Raw genomic sequence first — 19,969 nt, forward strand, 5'->3', positions numbered from 1 at the left:
GAATCAGACAACAACTTAAACAAAATCGTTTGTTCTTAGAGTATATGGAAATGAGCAATCCTCCATACTCATAGCAGAAATATTAAGTGGCACAAATCTCTGAACAGCATTTGGGCAATTTAAATATTAAACGTTAATTCCAATGAATCATACATTTTCTGAAGAAAATAATTATATACATCAGCTTTTAAGAATTTGCAAAGGGTGTTTATCTCCAAGTTGTTTATGATAGAGGAAAAAAAAGGGAGGAAACAATCTAGCAACCTATATGTTTATCAAGAGGAAATTGTTATATTATGGTACAAACATTAAAGGAAAGATAAAAGTCATTAAAATTATAGTGCAAATAATTATTTGTGGTCATGGAAGTTGACTATGGCGTATTGTCAAATTAAGAAAGCAGTTTCAAGCAAGGTTTATAGCATGATTCCATTTTTGTTAAATCATGTGTATAAATATAGAGAAATTTGGGAGGAGATGCAAGAAATGTTAACAGAAGATCTGTCTGCATAATAGGATTATGTGTTGCCGTAATTTTTTCATTGTCCATAATTTTTTCATTGTCTAAAGAGATTTTAAATTTAGAAAATGTACAGTGAATATACATATAGTTCATACAAAAAAAACAAACAGATTTTCTCATTCTTTCATAGCTAAAGTATTGCCACGGAAATATTTTAATATTTCTTTTGTACTGGTAATATATGAAACAGAAGACTTGAATATATGGTTACAGGAAACAACAAAGCAGAGTAAAAAAAAATAAAACAACAACAACAAAACTATTTTTAGACACCTTTGGTATGAGAGAATCAGAATTTTAAAAGTAATTACTTAAATGTAAATAAATAACTCTTGCATCTATTTCCGAAGTGGATTTCAAACAGCACACAGTAAAAGTCAGTATAATAAAACCCTTTTTAAAAAGTATAGAGGAGCTGAGTAATATAGAGGAAAGGCAGAAGAGAATAAAAGATCTGGGAATGGGACTGAAATAAAAATCATGCTGGAAAGCAGCCTAAGTGATACAACTTCCATTTATCAGAAAATCAATTAGCGAACTTCTGATCAATCAAGGCTAAAAGTGAGCCTTCATAGGTTACATAGCTCTTAAGGTCTAATAAAGGAGACGTGGAGTTCATAAACTTTTACTGTTTTGAACCCTGAGACAATATCATTACATGTTACAACGTATAACAGAGATTAGAAAACACAGTTGTTAAAGAGAATGTCTGTGTTTTCTATATATGACTTTTGTAATGTTGGTACCTGGTTCAAAACTTAAAGCATAATTTTATGCTGTATATGTATGAAGAGAATTAAGAGTAGGCCAACTTTTTTTTTTTTTTTTTTTTTTTTTAGCAGTACGCGGGCCTCTCACTGTTGTGGCCCCTCCCATCGCGGAGCACAGGCTCCGGGACGTGCAGGCCCAGCGGCCATGGCTCACGGGCCCAGCTGCTCGGCGGCATGTGGGATCCTCCCGGACCGGGGCACGAACCCGTGTCCCCTGCATCGGCAGGCAGACTCTCAACCACTGCGCCACCAGGGAAGCCCCTAGGCCAACTTTTTGACCTGAAATGATACAGGCTTATAACTTAAGAAATGTGGAAGTTAAGGTTTTACTATTCAAGTCACAATTTTGATAACCAGCAAGCACCTGGATTATGTCAACCAATGGAAAGAACAGTAAAATATCCTATAAAGCAGGTTTGTAGGCAACATTAAAAAACTCCATCATTAATTTCAGCCATCAGAAAAACACCATTTCAGGATATAAATTGAAAGGAAATTCAACTATTTCCTAGTATTTTAAACATTAATTCAAAATGAAATTAGATATTGAGTTTGTAGTAGCAATTTTTAAACTTTGGTTTCTTTAAAAAAAATAGGTGAGAAATTAGAAGATTTCTGTTTGTAACAATAAATTACTTTGCAATCCTTGGGTATAAGAACTACTTTGGGCATATTTTCATGGAAGAAATTGAAGCTAGCAATATTATTAAAATAAGAAGTATGCAATAAATGCAAATAATTACCACACTTCAGTTGGTTCAAAATGCAGTAAAAATATATCTAATTATACTTATTGCTATTAGCACTACATCAAAATCAGAAAAATATACCATATTATAATTAGATGGTGTGCCTCTATAAAAAGAACCGAGGTTCTAAGATTCACTTATTTTTCCTCCAAAGAAAAATAAATAGCTTTGTATACAAAACCTTCGATCCTAATGTTTACTAAACTAAGCACCCATCAGTTGGGATTTGAAATTTACTGAGGAGGATTCAGGCAGAGATCACTAACATCCCCCAAGCTGCTACAAACACTGGCTGGTGCATTAAGTTTTCCTCTCCTACAGCCTCTGGGCCAGGGCGACGTTGAGCGGCTTGGAGCCCAAGATGCGGCCATTCATCTCAGTCATTGCTTTAGTGGCCTCCTCAGGAGAGGAGAAGCAGATCAAGCCAAACCCTTTGTTTCGCCCTTCTTCCTGCATTACCTTAACTAATCTCTGCTAATTGATCCAAATGAAGAAAATTCCCTCCGTAGCTTTTCATCATCAGTGGTCTCATCCAGGTTCTTAATATAGAGTTTTGCCCCCCAGCACTGCCGAAATCTTTCCTGTTTCAGCTGTTCAGACATTTGCTTTAACTCAGCCTGTCACTCTGCTTTCTTTTGTGCCCGGCCTACAAAAAGCAGTTGTCCATTTATGTCCTTTCCATTCATTTCTTCAGCAGCCTTTTTGGCAGCCTCATGGCTATCAAAACTCACAAAGCCAAAAAGCCTTTGGATTTCCCACTGGAATCTGTCATCACCTTAACATTCAGGGTTTTCCCATATTTGCTGAAAACTTCCCTCAGTCTCTCATCATCCATGTCATCTCCGAAGTTTTTGATGTAAACATTGGTGAACTCACTGGCTTTGTTTTGGAGCTCGGCTTCCCGATCTTTGCGGCTTTTGAATCTGCCAACAAACAGCCTGCAGTCCTTAAGCAGTGCCCCATTCATCTCCTGGATGGCCCTGTTGGTGGCAATCTGGTTCTGAAAGTGTACGAACGCATAGCACCTGGAGCTGTGATCATCACTCATCATCTTGGAGGACAGGATCTTCCCAAAAGATGAAAAGTGTTCATAAAGGGTTTTGTTATCAATGGATTTGTCCAGATTCTTGATGAACACGTTCCCAATTCCAGATTTCCTCAAGTAGGCGTCACACTGAGACCACATGAGACGGATGGATTTGCCCTTTATAGGGTCAAAGTTCGTGGTGTCCGGGGCCTTCTGGGCATCTGCCAGCTGCAGAAAGTTCACGTAGGCATAGCCCAGAGAGCGGCAGGTGACCAGGTCCCTGCAGATGCGGATAGACAGCACGGGCCTCACAGCACTGAACTTCTTAAACAGCAGGTCCTCGGTGACATCCGCGTGGAGGTCACCCACGTACAGGGAGGCCTGGCGGTACTTGGCACCTACATGCATCTCCTGGCTCCTCACCACCACAAGCCGGTCCCTAAGGAGCTCCTGTTGTGACTTCTGCAGGAGGGTGGCCCGGGCTCATGCGTGGTGGCCTCAGAGTCAGCGCTCTGAGGCCAGGCGATGCGGTTCATTCATGTACAGCTCCCCAGGCTCGGGCAGCACCCTCAGTCAAAAGCCCCTCAGCAACCAGTCCGGCCAACCCTGGAAGGGGGCGACAGAACCTTGAAATCTCAAAGAAGGATTCCTAGGTCAAGCCGGTCCTTCCCGGCCACTTGGTGAGGAATCTTCAAGTGGCGGGCTGGCCCTCCATCTCAGCGTTCTCCACAGCCATTCGCCGGTGGCTGGCTTCTGACTAAAAATAGGCCTCGCTCAGGCCGGTTTAAAGTTACAGCCGCCGGGGGAAAGAATTCCCCAAGTGGCGTCTGAGGCGGCGGCCCGGGACGCGGCGCGCGGCCAGCGGGCGCGGGGCGCCGGAGCCCCGAACCGACCGGGACCGGGTCGTGCAGGCGCCACCGGCCGCATGCGCCCTGACCAACCCCGGCCGCTCTCCTCCCTGCAGACCCCGCCTAGAGTTCTTATTTTATCTTTTTTTAATCCTTTTTAAAAATTATATAAGTTTCAGGAATACAGCATTATAGTTCAACATCTGTATATACAACAGAGTGATCACCACCGTAGTCTAGTTACCATCCATCATCGTACAGTTGATCCCATTCACCCATTTCAACTACCCCTCAACTCCCTTCCCCTCTGGTAACCATTAATCTGTCCTATATCTGTAAGTTTGTTTTTCTGTTCTTTTGTTTGTTGGTTGGTTTGGTTTGGGGTTTTTTTTTTAGATTCCACATATGAGTGAAATCATATGGTATTTGTCCTCCATCTGACTTAGCATAATTATCTAAAGGTCCATTCATGTTGTCATACTTGTTTTTATCTTTGTGCATTTTCTTTAGTTTTTATCTTCAGACGCATTTTTCAAGAAATGTTTCAAACATATTGGATGAAATTGATATATAAAGGACATTTGTAAATTAGGGCTTTCTTATAGTTCTTAAGTTCTGTTTGAATTATTTTACCAATATGTCTCTTTCCCCCAAATTTAACTAAGTTCTACAGAGAAAGCGTTCTTAGACTTACTCCTTTTTTGGATACCACATAGTATTTTTTGTAATGATTTATATAGAGTGGTTGGTATTTAATGATTAGTATTTACTGAATTTAATAATAATGGAAATGGGGAAATATGCTGGAAAACATCACTGAGTTGTAACTGATTATGAACTCAACTGTTTTTCCAGTTCCCATTTTGACAAGAAAGGCTTGGTCAGACAACAGCTGGATGCTTTTGATGAGTTTATTCAGATGTCTATTCAAAGAATTGTGGAAGATGCTCCACCTATAGACCTATAAGCGGAAACAGCATGCTAGTAGAGAAGTTGAAGAACCAGTAAAATGGTTATTCTAATAAAGTAACATAAATAAGAGTATTGATTTGAAATTTCAGTCCTTAACTCACCTGGCCTAACAGTTAAAAAAAGAAGAGGGTCTGTAGGTGTTTTTAGTAGTGTTCTTCTAGTATCATCAATCAGCTCCTGATTTATTCTTACTAATGAAGAGATGCATTTTTGCAAGTAATGTAAAACCCTAATCCTTATTCAGATAGTAAGTATTTAATAGCCAGTAAGACAGAACTCAGAGATATGATAGACTACTAAGAGAAGCAAGCCAGAAATAGTTATATTGCTTCGGAAAAACCTCACTTTTTTTCTTTTACAGTGTAAGGAATCATAAAAGAAAAAGTATGTGAAGGACTTTTTCCCTTGATTATTTGTTGCATGAAATACATTATCATAACAATAGAAGATATAATAAAGGAAAACCATCAATCATATTAGCTGTTTTAATTTTTCTAAGTTCATTGTAGTCTCTGTTTTCATATGCATGTTTTTTTAGCATTGTTAAAATCATAGCAAGGCTATAACTTTATTTAACTTATTTTTTATATAACTTTATTTATTTTTGGCTGCATTGGGTCTTTGTTGCTGCGCGGGGGCTTTCTCTAGTTGCAGTCAGCAGGGGCTACTCTTCGTTACGGTGCACGGGCTTCTCATTCAGGTGGCTTCTCTTGTTGCAGAGCACAGGCTCTAGGCATGCGGGCTTCTGTAGTTGTGGCACGTGGGCTCAGTAGTTGTGGCTCACAGGCTCTAGAGCACAGGCTCAGTAGTTGTGGCACATGGGCTTCGTTGCTCCACAGCATGTGGGATCTTCCCGGACCAGGGATCAAACCCATGTCCCCTGCATTGGCAGGCAGATTCTTAACCACTGCACCAACAGGGAAGTCCCAAGGCTATAATTTTAGAATCTAGTTTTACATGAATAATAATGACTGACTCTAGTTTTTGAGTAGAGAGGCAGCATGATGGGCCTTGAGGGACAGGGAAAACTGAAAAACAAGGGGAAGTAGGGAGAGCCCCAGAAATAGAATTAGACAGAAAGAGAGAATATTACTTCCGGCCAGTTCAGTCCCTCTTTTCTGTAGCTTATCTTGTAAGGGCTGATGTATTATTCTCATTCTGACTGGAGGTGCTGCACAGACTTCTGCTGTTAAGAACAAAAATAATTGGCACTTCTGGCACTGTGTTGGAAAATGGGCATAAAATGCCTTTTTTATACTTAGAGCATTTTCTCTTCATGGTCTTTGCAAAACAAGAGAGACAACAATATTATAATGTAGCATTTTCAAAGTGCCAGTGTCATAAGTACTTATGGAGGAAGAGATGTCTCAAGCTGGTATATCAGAGCCTACAGGAAGAGATGGGAGGGACTTTAACTCTGAAGGGCAGGGTAGGACTTGTCTTAGTAGAGAAAAGATACTTAATCATTTCAGCAAATAAATACTTGGTATATCAATATTTGGCTTGGGGATAGATTTTAGGGTCTATAACAGTATATGATTTTTGGTTTGATTTGTTTTTGATAGATATTAGTAGAAGATAAGATGAAACCAGATTGTCACAGCCTTTGGATGTCATTGGATGTCAAGGGGAATTGTGGAAAGATTGTCAAAGAATGTGCATGAAGCATTATTTTAGAAAGGTTACTTTGGAGATCATGTTTACTTGGCGTGGAGAGGCTGGAGTCAGATTAAAATCTTGGTATAGCTTGGGTTTCAGATAATAATGTCCTATACTAGAGTGATAGTAGAAATGAGTAGTTGGATGGCTGGCTTCCATTTGACTCATTATCACCACCAGTTCTCTATGCTTTTTTCCTACTCCAGTTTGGGAAGCTTGGGTGTCAACAATTTACCTTTAATGGTCTGCTTACTCTCATCTTCTCCTCCTCTGAGAATTGATCTAGAGAGAAATACACTATCCATTTATAATTGGAAAGTTTTCGTGGGTCTTGTTTTATTGGGCAACAAATAGATATGTTACTGAAAACTTTTTTTTTCTGCTAAGGGCTGAGCTATAGTCAGCCAGGGCTAGAAGTATTCAGTCCTTTATGTAGAGTAGTAATTAGGATTTTCTTTATGTTTAATTGAAGAGTTAGGTTTAGTTTTTCTATGTTCTATTGATGAGATTAGAGTATAGTTCTAATTGTCCAAATTTATCTTTTCTTTTTTTCCTGGTAACTGTACTTCTGACCTGAATGAAGGAGAGGGCACATGAAACGGCTGTGTAGATCATTAGTGCAAATCCATTTTAATTGTTTCATATAAATTCAGAGCGTATGATACGTGTATAGTCTTACTTACTTGCGATATATTAACTCTTGATAAATGTTGCTTTTTGTCTTACACCTTAAGAAAGTGATGAAGTATAAAACTTTATGTCTGTGAAATATGGCTGTTGACTTTGGAGAGTACCCATATTAAAGTGGATTGATTTAGTCGGTTTATAGAGTTTTTTCTACTCAAAATGTTAATGGTGGTTTAAATGGAATCATCAAAAGTTTTATGGAAAAAAGTTATTCACCCTCTTCATGTTTTTTGGTTTCATTTTAGCCAAGATATTTGCTGAAGTTTGAACAGCTTTACCTCTCCAAGCCCATAAGAGATGGTGCTGCTTCACCAGTGTTGCCACGTGAAGCCAGATTAAGAAATCTCACGTAAGAAAGAGTTATTCCAGCAGCTGATATTGAAATACAGTTTAGAAAATGCAGTTTTAACCAGTTGAGGGTTTTAACAATTACCTTACTATTAACTTGTGATCTGCTTTTATTTTCTGCTCCACTTTATAACAGAAACAGTCATTAAAGAAGGTGAAGAACAACTTCAGATGCAGCATCAGAAAACCTTTATTGGTAAAGTTCCAGTTATGTTGCATTCAATTTACTATCTACTAAATGGCTTAGCAGATCATGATCTTTGTGAGTTACATGGATGCCTCTTGGATCCTGATGGCTACTTCATTATTAATGGATCAGACAAGGTATAGTAGCGTTATTTTTATAAACTTATTTTATTTGTTTATTATTTTTGGCTGTGTTGGGTCTTCGTTGCTGTGCACAGGCTTTCTCTAGGTGCGGCGAGCGGGGGCTACTCTTCGTTGCGGTGCGCGGGCTTCTCATTGCAGTGGCTTCTCTTATTGCGGAGCACAGGCTCTGAAGTGCGCGGGCTTCAGTAGATGTGGCGTGTGGGCTCATTAGTTGTGGCTCGTGGGCTCTAGAGCGCAGGGTCAGTAGTTGTGGCGCACGGGCTTAGTTGCTCCGCGGCATGTGGGATCTTCCCGGGCCAGGGCTCGATCCCATGTCCCCTGCATTGGCAGGTGGATTCTTAACCACTGCACCACCAGGAAAGCCCTAGTAGCATTATTTTTTAAAAATTACACAATTATCATTAAGATTTAAATTATGAAAGTTGAAATTAAAAAGTAAGCTTTTCTATAGAATAATCTGAAAGTGGTAGTTGAATTATTTAGGGGGGTGACAGCTGAATTTATATAAACCAAAGTTTTATTTAGCTGTATATAATACGCACTAGAAATTTGGTCAGTTGTTCAAACTTGTATGTTTCTGTGGAGCATTTTTGCAAAATGGAGTTTGTAAAGTTCAAGAATTGATGTTTCAGTGAGCCTGTATGATGAGATTAAATTAAGATGCAGATTTCATGCTTCTTTCTACTTCAAGGACCTTGTGGGTTTTATGGCTGTAACTTTTATTGTCCATGTAGGTTCTGATTGGTCAAGAGAAAATGGCAACAAACACAACGTTTGTGTTTGCCAAAAAGGATTCTAAATATGCCTACAGGAGAGTGTAGATCATGTCTGGAGAATTCTTTTGACCCACTATCTGGGTTAGCATGCTGGCAAGAGGAGGACAGGTATGGACTATTACATGATATTGTTTGGGTTTATTCCTGTTGGTCTAGTTTTGTAAGTTACCAGACTGCATGTTTAGTCAAAAAGTTTTTCTGGAGCATATTATCAGTGTTATATGCTAGGTATTTTATTATTTACTTACTACTGTGTAATAAATCACTCCAGTAGCAACATTTATCATCTTACAGTTTCTGGATGTGGCTTAATTGGGTCCTTTAGCTAAGTATCTCTCACAAGGCTTCAGTCAAGTTATTTGTCTGGGCTGCAGTCATCATCTTAAGGCTCGTTTGCATGGTTGTTGGCAGGAATCAGTTCCTTGCCGCTTGGCTCCCCTCCATACAGCAACTGATAACATGGCAGCTCACTTTGGCAGAGAGAGTAATTAAGAAAATTTGTAGAGCATAAGGGCAGGATGGTAGTCACCTTTTTTTTTGTTTTTCTTTTTTTTGGCTGCGCCTCGAGACTTGCAGGGTCTTAGTTCCCCAACCAAGGATTGAACCCAGGCCCTGGCAGTGAAAGCGCCAAGTCCTAACCACTGGATTGCCAGGGAATTCCTAGAAATCACCATCTTTTTATACCTTAATCTTGGAAGCAACATCCTATCGTTTTTACCAAGTTCTATTTATTAGATGCAAGTCAGCACATCCAGTCCATACTCAAGGGAGGGGATTATACAAGTCAGTAATAGTAGGCAGGGATCATCGAGCACTATCTTAGTAGCTGCCTACCCTAGGCATGTTGCTTATAATAATGTAATATAATAACAGCTAGCATTTCTTGAATATTTGCTATGTGCCAATTATGTTACTCAGTTTGCTTGATTTAATCTTTACAACTGTATTGGAAATTTGTTGTAATCAACTCTTATTTAATTTCATGTACATTTTTTATTAAATTGTTTTGAATAAGGCACATGTGCACATTAAAATAGTTCAAAAAATTACAAAAAAGCGTACACTATAAAAAGTAGTCTTCCTTTGATCCCCAGATTTCTTCCCCAGCGGTAGCTGTTTGTTTATTTATGGCTGCGTTGGGTCTTCGTTGCTGTGCGCAGGGTTTCTCTAGTTGCGGTGAACTGGGGCTACTCTTGGTTGCAATGCGTGGGCCTCTCATTGCTGTGGCTTCTTTTGTTGCAGAGCACAGGCTTCTAGGTGCGCAGGCTTAAGTAGTTGTGGCTTGCGGGCTTTAGACCACAGGCTCAGTAGCTGTGGCTCATGGGCTTAGTTGCTTCGCAGCATGTGGGATCTTCCCAGACGAGGGCTCGAACCCGTGTCCCCTGCATTGGCAGGCAGATTCTTAACCACTGCGCCACCAAGGAAGTCCTGTGGTAGCTGTTTTTGATAATTTCTCATGAATCCATCCAGAAATAGTCTTAACACAAAATTATAAATGGGAGCATAACATATGCACTGTTTGAAGGTTGCTGGTATCCTTTAAAAATATATTTAGATCAGCAATTGATCATTGTTTTTGAGCTGTGATATTCCATGTGTAGATGTAGCATAATTTTTTGAACCATTTCTTTTTTGATGGACATTTAGGTTTCCAGTCTTGTGCTCTTACAAACAGTTCTGCAGAGTCTAATATCACTTTTATAAGTTTTATAAAGAAGGAGTCTTGAACATCAGAGATGTTTAAGTGCCTGAAGTTAAAATCCCGTGTAGAATAGGTGTTTTAAAGAATTAAAATGGTTTTTACTTGTGAATGGGGGTAGAACGGGGCCCAAGCACAAGGGTTTGGAAAAGATCCCCAGGTGACTGTGATGTGCATTTTTTGTTGATAAGCATTGGCCTGGATTATGGAGGGCAAAAGTAAGAACCCAGTATGTTAGACAGATTATCATGGCAGCTATGGGCAAAATGAATTAATTAGTGGCAGAGAAAGGAAAATCATCCAGATATAGTGATAAATTTGATATAATATGAGAATGAGTCGATTAAGATTGTATGGTTCTTACTCTGAGGTCCTAGATAAAATAGAGAACTCCCAAGAATTGGTTTTTAGAGTGAACCTAGTGAGTTCATTTTTAGACAAAAGATTTTGGGTGGTGCATGATGTAGGCATTCTGCTTTAATGTTTTGCTTATTCAGAAAATTTTTTTTGATGAAACAAATAATAGACTGAATGGAATAATTGGTATCTAAGTCGAAAGAATGAAATAGCAATCGGAGACATGAGGGTTGACGGTACAGGAAAAAGATCAAGATGAAGATTTGCATATCCTTTATGTAAAGTTGTTACTGAACATCCGTGAGATGGGATGAGGTTTCTAAGGAAGAAGGCCTGAAGTAGGAGGAGGAAGACAACAGAAACTTTTTATTAGATGGACCATGATAATGTAGGGTTATGAGGCCAAGAGAAGATAGAATTTGATATTGAAGGAAAGAAATTTGATTAAAACTGAGAAACCAGGTGTTGTGTAATGCAGTGTAAGCTAGTAACTTTTATTTCATTTCTGTCTGTGTTGCAATTAAAGGGGGAAAAATTGGAAAAGAGACGCTTATATGAGAGAGGCTGTTTGTTAATTTTGAAACATTGTTCGTATGTGGAGATACCTCACAGACCAACTAAGAGTTAATATTTATTTTTCATTTTGTGCTTAGCTTTTCCCACATTTGTCTATCCATATTCTCTCTTATTTTGCCCTCATTTCTTTCTTTCTTCCAAAGTTTTTAATTTTTTTGGTTGGGGGAAAGGACTGGGGGTCTGTGTTTTGCAGCCAAAGGTCATTTCCAAATCCAGCCTTGGGGAATTCTAGAGGATCTTGGCAGACAGAGAGAGTAGATAATGCAAGTTCTCTCAGGTCCAAATGACCAGTCTGTCCATCAAATGAGTAAACCTGTTCCATTGGTTTGAAAAGCAGCCATAGGACGTTCCTTAAAATATGAGAGGCATGCTTCTTTTGAAATACATATAATGAACATGTATATGAAATGGTTCTTATGATGTTTATATATGGCTACGATCTCTGTGTCCTCATATTCTAATGATGTTTTTTTTCCTAGGGTGCAAAAAGAGTGCTATTGGTCAGCACATTGTGGCAACCCTACCATATATTAACCCAGACATTTTCATCATTAATTTTTTTAGAGCGTTAGATTTTGTGTCTGACAGAGATATTTCAGAGCGTATTATTTATGATTTTGAAGATCCAGAGATGATGGAAATGGTATTGCACAAGCAAAATGTATTCATAGTATTTTCATGAGATTTAAAGTTATTGACTGTTGCTAATCCTAAAACACAGTACAAAGCTGCTCTGAAGATCATTTTAGCTGTTGCAAACCCCATGCTGTTTACTGTGTAGTGCAAGCCTTCAGCCCTGCCTTGCCTTCTCTCCTGACAATTCTCTGTAAAATAGACATGAAACCTAGAGGCAGCCAGAGTTCATTGACATCAACAAGAAGAAAGAGTAGTAAGGAAAACCATAAAAGCATACTAGTCTGGCGCTATTTAGTATAAAGGGAAAAAGAGTAGTTGATACCGTTTTTTTTTTTAAACCTTTTACTTTGAAATCATTTCTAATTTGTAGGAAAGTTGCAGATAACCCTCCTATACTCTGCACCCAGAATCACCAGTTGTTACCTTTGCCTCATTTACTTTAGGATTCTATTATCTATATATACGTTTTATTTTTTTCTGGACCGCTTGAGAGTAAGTTTCAGGCATTCATGCCCCTTTAATCCTAAATACTTCAGTGTATATTTCCTAAGAACCAGGACATTCACTTACCCAATTGTAGTATAATTATCCAAATCAGGACATTTAACTTTGATACAACACTGTTAGCTTTGCCATCTTATTCAGGTTTTTGCCTGTTGTGCTGATCATGTCCTTAATGGCATTTTTTTTTCTGGTTCAGAAATCTAGTCCACGATCATGTATTGCATGTTGTTTTTATGTCTCTTTAGTCTCTTTTTATCTTCCCTTGTCTTTATTTATTTATTTATTTTTGGCTGCTTTGGGTCTTTGTTGCTGCACGCGGGCTTTCTCTAGTTGCAGCGAGCGGGGGCTACTCTTCGTTACGGTGCATGGGCTTCTTGTTGCGATGGCTTCTCTTGTTGCAGAGCACGGGCTCTAGGGGCGTGAGCTTCAGTAGTTGTGGCATGCAGCCTCAGTAGTTGTGGCTCACGGGCTCTAGAGTGCAGGCTCAGTAGTTGTGGTGCACGGGCTTAGTTGCTCCGCGGCATGTGGAATCTTCCCAGACCAGGGCTCAAACCCGTGTCCCCTGCATTGGCAGGCAGATTCTTAACCACTGCGCCACCAGGTAAGTCCCTGTCTTCCCTTGTATTTATCCTCAGTGTTTCAGAACACTGAAATTTTTGAAAAGGATAGGCCATTTATTTTGTAGAATATCCTCAATTTGGGCTTTTCCGTATTTCCTTATGATTAGATTCAATTTATGCATTTTTTGGCAGGACAAATACAGAGATCATATTGTGTACTTCCCAGGGCATCACATCAGGAGTCACAGGGTGTCATTTTGTCCCATTATTGGTAATATTAACTTCACAGTGGCATCTGTTAGGTTCTTCCACTGTGAAGTTACTATTTTTGTGGAAAGGTTTGTTGAGTCTAGATAAATATGCATTTCCTTATCAATTTTTTCCATTGATGATCCTTGTCTCAGGAGTAATTGATATTCTTAAAGTTGTCCTGAATTGTCCAGAGTCTTTAAGACTACAGAGAAGTAAGGTAATGTAGACCAAACACTAGTCACAGAGTTAGAAAGTGGAGTATATTTTAGTTATTAGAGTATTTATTGATATGGTTACATGACCCAAATGGATTCTTTAAATCCAACAGAGAATGAAACAAACAAATAAAATTCCCCACCCTTGTGGAACTAACATCCTAGTGCTTGGAGATAGACCATAAACAAAACATTTACGTGGTATGTTAGAACTATATGTCATGTATTTGCCATCCCTGCTATAAGGGTCAGTTAAGTTACAGGGGTGAATAAGATTATCCAGGGCAGGATGGAGAAAGGAGGGATGGGGACAGTTGAACACTGAGTGGATTATATGTAAAAATATGACTTTGCTTCATTCTAGTATTTGCCAAAAACACGATAGTGTGAGTAACAGAAATGCCCAAACTTTAAAGATTTGCTATTGTTTTCTAGGTATTTAAACTGCCTGACTTTTGCATCTACTCTTTCTCACCTGTGTTGTTTAAATCCTTCCATTGGTAGAGATGGCAAGCTAGCAAAACCAAGACAGTTGCATAATACATTGTGGGGAATGGTGTGTCCTGCTGAGACTCCAGAGGTAATGCATTAGAATTTATGTTCAGGATAAAAAGTCTGACAGTAATTATGTAGGGTATAATTATTTTTAGAAGCAAATTTTTATTTAATTGTGTAGTGTAGTTTAGAACTAAGATATTATTTATAATTTTGTTCTTAGGAAGTAAGAGTACATCCTGAGGTCAAATTGAAGGAAAAATATTTTTGGAAAAGAATTTCGATAGGCATGTTAAATCAGTATGAGTAATACGTACTTTATTTATTCCAAGGGCCATGCTGTAGGACTTGTGAAGAATTTAGCTCTGATGGCTTATATTTCAGTTGGATCTCAACCATCTTCAATTCTGGTATTTTTAGAAGAATGGAGTATGGAAGTTTAGAAGAAATTTCTCCTGCAGCTGTTGCTGAGTGTGTATAGATGCAAAAAACTATTGTTAATCTTTAGTTATAGCTTATTATAGGGTTACTAAGTACAGAATGCTTTTGGTGTTGCATTTTAGTGCAACCAATATTTTTGTTAATGGCTGCTGGGTTGGAATACATAAAGATCCTGAACAACTTATGAACACTCTATGGAAATTGTGGCATCAGGTAGACATCACTGTGTCTGAAATAAGAGTCTTTAATTAACTAAGACCATGTGATCTGTGAGATTTCCAAATGAGGTATAAGACTAGTGAAAGTTATCTTTGCATTGGTATCTTTCTTGAACTGGTTTCCTTTGAATTGTAAAGTATATTGTCAAAATTATCGTTGATGTTTTGAGCTAAATTTAATTATAAGGTATTCCTTGCTTTAATGCCTTAGATATATACATCTATATGCATTGAGAATCTTTTTGTAAAGCTGACAACAGTACTTTTTTTTTTTTTTTTGCCGTACACGGGCCTCTCACTGCTGTGGCCTCTCCCGTTGCGGAGCACAGGCTCCAGACGGGCAGGCTTAGCGGCCATGGCTCACGGGCCCAGCCGCTCTGTGGCATGTGGGATCTTCCCGGCCCCGGGCACGAACCCGTGTCCCCTGCATCGGCAGGAGGACTCTCAACCACTGCGCCACCAGGGAAGCCCCTGACAACAGTACTTTAAAAAAGGGAATGAGCATCTCTGATTTCTCCTTTGTCTGATTCCAGAGATTCATTCATGAAATGTGATACACCTCTATTAGATCTTCTTATGTTTAGAGGCTGTTGAAGGACTCTGGGATTAGGACGAATTTTTTTTAATCATTAAAATAGAGTATGAGTTCTAATACTCCCTGAAAATAGGGCTTTTGCTTTTAGTGTACTGTATTGAGGGATAGGGCTCAGGCTTTTGATTCTCTCAGATATACACCTTGGGGTCTGTCTAGGTGAAAGTAGGTTTGGAGAGAAACTGTAACACACTTCACCCAGAGCTGGCCTCCTGTCTACGTAGCAAAGCAGAGAATCGAGGTTTGGCTGCTCCAAAGCAGGCAGACCCTGGGTTTTGATTCGGGTGTATTCCTACCTTGAAGTCAGGAACAGCATGCTTCACCTGAGGGCAGGCAGGGCTAAGAGAAAGCCTAAGAACCAACACTGGCTGTGTTTTTTATGATTGAGAACTCATTGTTAATGCCATGTGTTTCTGCTGAGAGCTGCCTTCAGCTTTTCTGTGTTCTCTAGGGTAAAATTGAGTTCTTTATGCTGTTTTAGGCCTCTTTGCCTTTCCATGGGCCCATTCCCTCAACTTGGAATGCCCTGTCACCCATGCCTCCTCAAAAATGGGTAATAGGGAAAAGGGTGCTTATTACTTTTTTCAGGTAAATCTCACTTATTCTGCAAAACTTATATTAACTCTCATCTCCTTCAGGATACCTTACCTGACCCCTCAATTTGATTTAGACCAGAGGTTGGCAAACATTTTCTGTGAAGGGTCAGATATTAAATATTTTAGTCTTTGTTTACCTTACCTGTTGTGTGTTGAACTCTGTTGTGTAGTGAAAAGCAGCCATAGACAATACGTAAACCAATAAAACTTTATTTACAAAAGCAGATGGCAGATGAGGGCAGATTTGGCCTGCAGGCTGTTCGCTGAGCCCCTGATTTAGATCTATCCTTGTGACTATATATGGCATATTTTCCTTAAATAACTTCTGACAGAATGTGTATACCAGATAGTAACTGTTGATTTATATGCCTGCCTCACTCACTACACTATTCAGTTTTCAGAGGCAGGGAACATGTCTTAATATGACTTTGTATTTTCAGCTCTGAGAATGGTGCCTGACATGCAGTGTCTGACACTGAGTGTGTGTTTGTTGAACCTATAAGTGGATCCTGTGTCCTTGGACTAGGCTCTTTAATCTTCTGTTGGGGAGTGTTGTTGGGATTTTATGAGTGGGAAAATTGTATTTTTCAGGAGTCTAGTAGTTTTCTTTTACTTCATATTTTCTGATAACCAGAGGTCCTCATTTTGCCTGTTTCTGGTAGGGTTTCCTGTCAGTAGTCCTCTCTAGACCTACTAAAGAACCCCTGTTTCGTTTGGAACACAAGATACTATTTGGCCTTTGAGGAGACACAGCTCAGTTTATGTCTTCCTGTTAAGACAATAGAGCTATATTCTATTAGCTATATTGTAATATAATATTCTATATTCTATTAGGAATTCTCTAAGGATTGAAGGCAAGCATTTGAAAATGTCACTCATGCTGTTTTTGCTCACAAACAGTGTTTCATCTTAGATTGTTTTCTAAGGACAGGAAGTGGGCTAAGAATGTGGGGCATTTTCTGTTTCTTGACTTCTGACTCTTTGGGAGAACTTGATGTTTCTGATCAACCTTTTATGATTTACTGTTGTTTTTAAACTGAGTAATAAGCCAAAGCTTTTCCTTTCTTAAATAAACCTGATCTTTTTAAAAATAAAAGTGTCCAGATGTGATTTTACTTTTTTAAAGTACTTTTGTGGAGAAATACCAATCTATTTTTCCATTTCCCAACTAACTGGCAATTCACTTCTTAGTTGACTTCCACGATTATACATTAGATATAGATAATTCACTGGAAATTCTTAATTTACTTTTTGACTTATACCTTTATATATAGGCACCTCAAAACCTGAAATGCTTTTAATAATTATTATGTCCTATATTGCATATTTTCCCAAAATATTTTTGATATTTTCACGGAATATATTTTCTAGTGCTATCCAGTAGAAATATAATGTGAATTACATATGCAGTTAAAAATTTTCTAGACACCATATTAAGGTAAAAAGGAAATAGATGGGACTTCCCTTGTGGTGCAGTTGTTAAGAATCCGCCTGCCAATGCAGGGGACACAGGTTCAATCCCTGGCCCAGGAAGATCCCACATGCCGCAGAGCAACTAAGCCCATGAGCCACAACTACTGAGCCTGCGCTCTAGAGCCCATGTGACACAACTGTTGAAGCCCGTGTGCCTAGAGCCTGTGCTCTGCAACAAGAGAAGCCACTGCAGTGGTAAGCCCTTGCACCACAACTAGAGAAAGCCTGCACGCAGCAACGAAAACCCAATGCAGCCAAAAATAAATAAATAAATTTATATTTAAAAAAAGGAAATAGATGAAAGTAATTTTAATAATATTTTTATTTGACCTGATACATCCAAAATGTTATTTCAACATATTATCAACGTAAAAATTATTAATGAGAATTTTATATTTTTGTGTGTGTGAGATATTGTCTTTGAAGTCCAGTGTGTAGTTTATACTAACAACATATCTCATTTCAGAATGGCCATATTTCAGGTGCACAGTAGTGACATGTGGCTGGTTACTGCTGTATTAGACAGCTAGGCTAGAAGCCATTTGTCTGATAGGCAATTGTGAGAAGTCAGGCTTATAACTGGGAAAGCCTGATCAAGGCAGAGTGATATAGGACTGGATACTGAAAGGTTACAGAGTGAAGTATGTATAATTATCAGAGAGGCAAAATAAGAAATTATCAGATACAATTGACCCTTAAACAACACAGGTTTGAACTGCATAGTTCCACTTATATGTGGATTATTTTCAGTAAACATTTTGGAAAATTATTTGGAGATTTGCAACAATTTGAAAAATTCACAGACTAAATTCACAGACTAACCATGTAGCCTAGAAATATTGAAAAAAATAATAAAAAGATATGTCATGAATGTATAAAATATGTATAGATACTAGTCTATTTGATCATTTTCTACCATAAAATATACACAAATCTATTAACAAGAGTTAAAATTTATCAAAACTTGTGCAAAGACTTATAGATAGTACATGGCCCTTTTGCAGTTGAGAGAAATATAAACAAGCATAAATATGCAGTATTGAATCATAAACTGCATAAAATTAACTATAGTGCATATTGTACTATTATAATAGTTAACCTCCTTTTAATATTGTGGTGAGCTCAAGTTTTGTGGGTATCCACTTAAAATCCCATGTGACACTAATCGTCTCCACGTGAGCACTTCATCTTTCCACTAAACTGCTTATCACAGTAAAAAGTGATGTCTTACAGTTCTTGCATATTTTTCTTCGTGTTTAGTGCAATACTGTAAACCTTGAATAACCCCATGGGACTCATTAGAAGTGCCACTAGTGTTGCTGGAAGTGCTCCCAGGAAGCAGAGAAAAGTCTTGACATTTCAAAAAAAAGCTGAATTGCTTGATGTATACTGTAGACTGAGATCTGTAGCTGCGGTTGCCAGACATTTCAGGATAAATGAATCCAGCATAAAGACCATTGTAAAAAAAAAAAAAGAAAAGAAAAGAAAAGGAAATACGTGAAAGCATCACTACACCTATGCCAGTATACGTGAAAATGTACTTTTTGTGAAATAACTTTTTATTTTATATTGAAAATGTAGCTTTTTTGTAGGTATAGGATTGCTATAAGAAAGGCATACCTACTAATATGATTTGAGAAAAAGCAGTCATTATATGATGACTTCAAGCAAAAGGAAGGTGAAGGATCTAAAGCTGGAGAATTTAATGCCAGCAAAGGTTGGTTTGATAATTTTAGAAAGAGTTTTGGCTTTAAAAAAAATGTCAAGATAACAGGAGGATGACCAAGAGAGAGCAGACCAGTTCCTAGGCACAATTAAAAAAATCATTGAGGAGAAACAATAGCAGGCTGAACAGGTTTTTAATGTAGAAAAGAGTGCCCTATTCTGGAAAAAAAAAATGCCACCAAGGACATTTACTAGTAAGGAAGGGAAGCGAATACTAGGATTTAAGACAGAAAGGGATAGGCTAACTCTCCTGTTTCGCACAAATGCAGCGGGGTTTAGGATCAGGACTGCCCTTGTCTATAAAGCTGCTAACCCCCGAGCCTTGAGGGGAAAGATAAACAGCAGATGCCAGTCTTTTGGTTGTACTACAGCAAGGAAGCCTGGACATTGAGAACCCTTTTTCTAGATTGGTTCCGTCCATGCTTTGTCCTTGAAGTCAGGAATTACATTGCCAGTAAAGGCCTGCCTTTTAAAATTTATTTGATTTGGACAGTACTTCCCTGGCCACCCAGAACCCCATGAGTTCAACACTGAAGGCACTGAAGTGGTCTTCTTGCCTCCAAACACATCTAATTCATTCTGTAGATCAGGGGATCTTAGGGACCTTGACGGCTCATTACACATGGTACTCCATGGAAAAAATTGTCAGTGCTATGGTAGAGAAAGATCATGGAAGTCTGGAAGGATTATACCACTGAAGATGCTGTGTTATTATAGGAAAAGCTGTGAAGACCATCAAGCCCCAAACAATAAATTCCTGCTGGAGAAAACTGTCCAGATGTGCGCGACTTCACAGGATTTAGGACAGAACCAATCAAGGAAATCATGAAAGAGATTGCAGATATGGCAAAAAAGGTTGGCTGTGAAGGGTTTCAAGATAGGGATCTTAGAGAAATTCAAGAGCTAATAGACAGGACTTCCCTGGTGGTCCAGTGGTAAAG

General features: G+C 38.6%; 1 protein-coding gene and 1 pseudogene across 7 annotated transcripts in view; one reads left to right on the forward strand and one right to left on the reverse strand.

The window, feature by feature from the left end:
• The window catches only part of LOC137223746 (RE1-silencing transcription factor-like), a 190,578-nt gene that overhangs the window by 13,721 nt on the left and 156,888 nt on the right, over nucleotides 1–19,969 (forward strand). For 3 of the 7 annotated variants that reach the window (XM_067736112.1, XM_067736113.1, XM_067736109.1), the window contains exons 3-5: nucleotides 7,481–7,584; nucleotides 7,720–7,907; nucleotides 8,648–8,797. The gene's annotated coding sequence lies outside the window, so the exon portion shown is untranslated. Of the gene's footprint in view, nucleotides 1–7,480; nucleotides 7,585–7,719; nucleotides 7,908–8,647; nucleotides 8,798–13,923; nucleotides 14,069–14,315; nucleotides 19,021–19,969 lie in introns of all 7 variants that reach the window. The other 4 variants (XR_010943034.1, XR_010943035.1, XM_067736110.1 and 1 more) reach the window with 4 other exon arrangements.
• LOC137223175 (polyadenylate-binding protein 4-like) lies at nucleotides 2,196–3,594 on the reverse strand (annotated as a pseudogene).

The sequence above is a fragment of the Pseudorca crassidens genome, chromosome 4 (genome assembly GCF_039906515.1).
Source record: "Pseudorca crassidens isolate mPseCra1 chromosome 4, mPseCra1.hap1, whole genome shotgun sequence".
Taxonomy (NCBI): Eukaryota; Metazoa; Chordata; class Mammalia; order Artiodactyla; family Delphinidae; genus Pseudorca; species Pseudorca crassidens.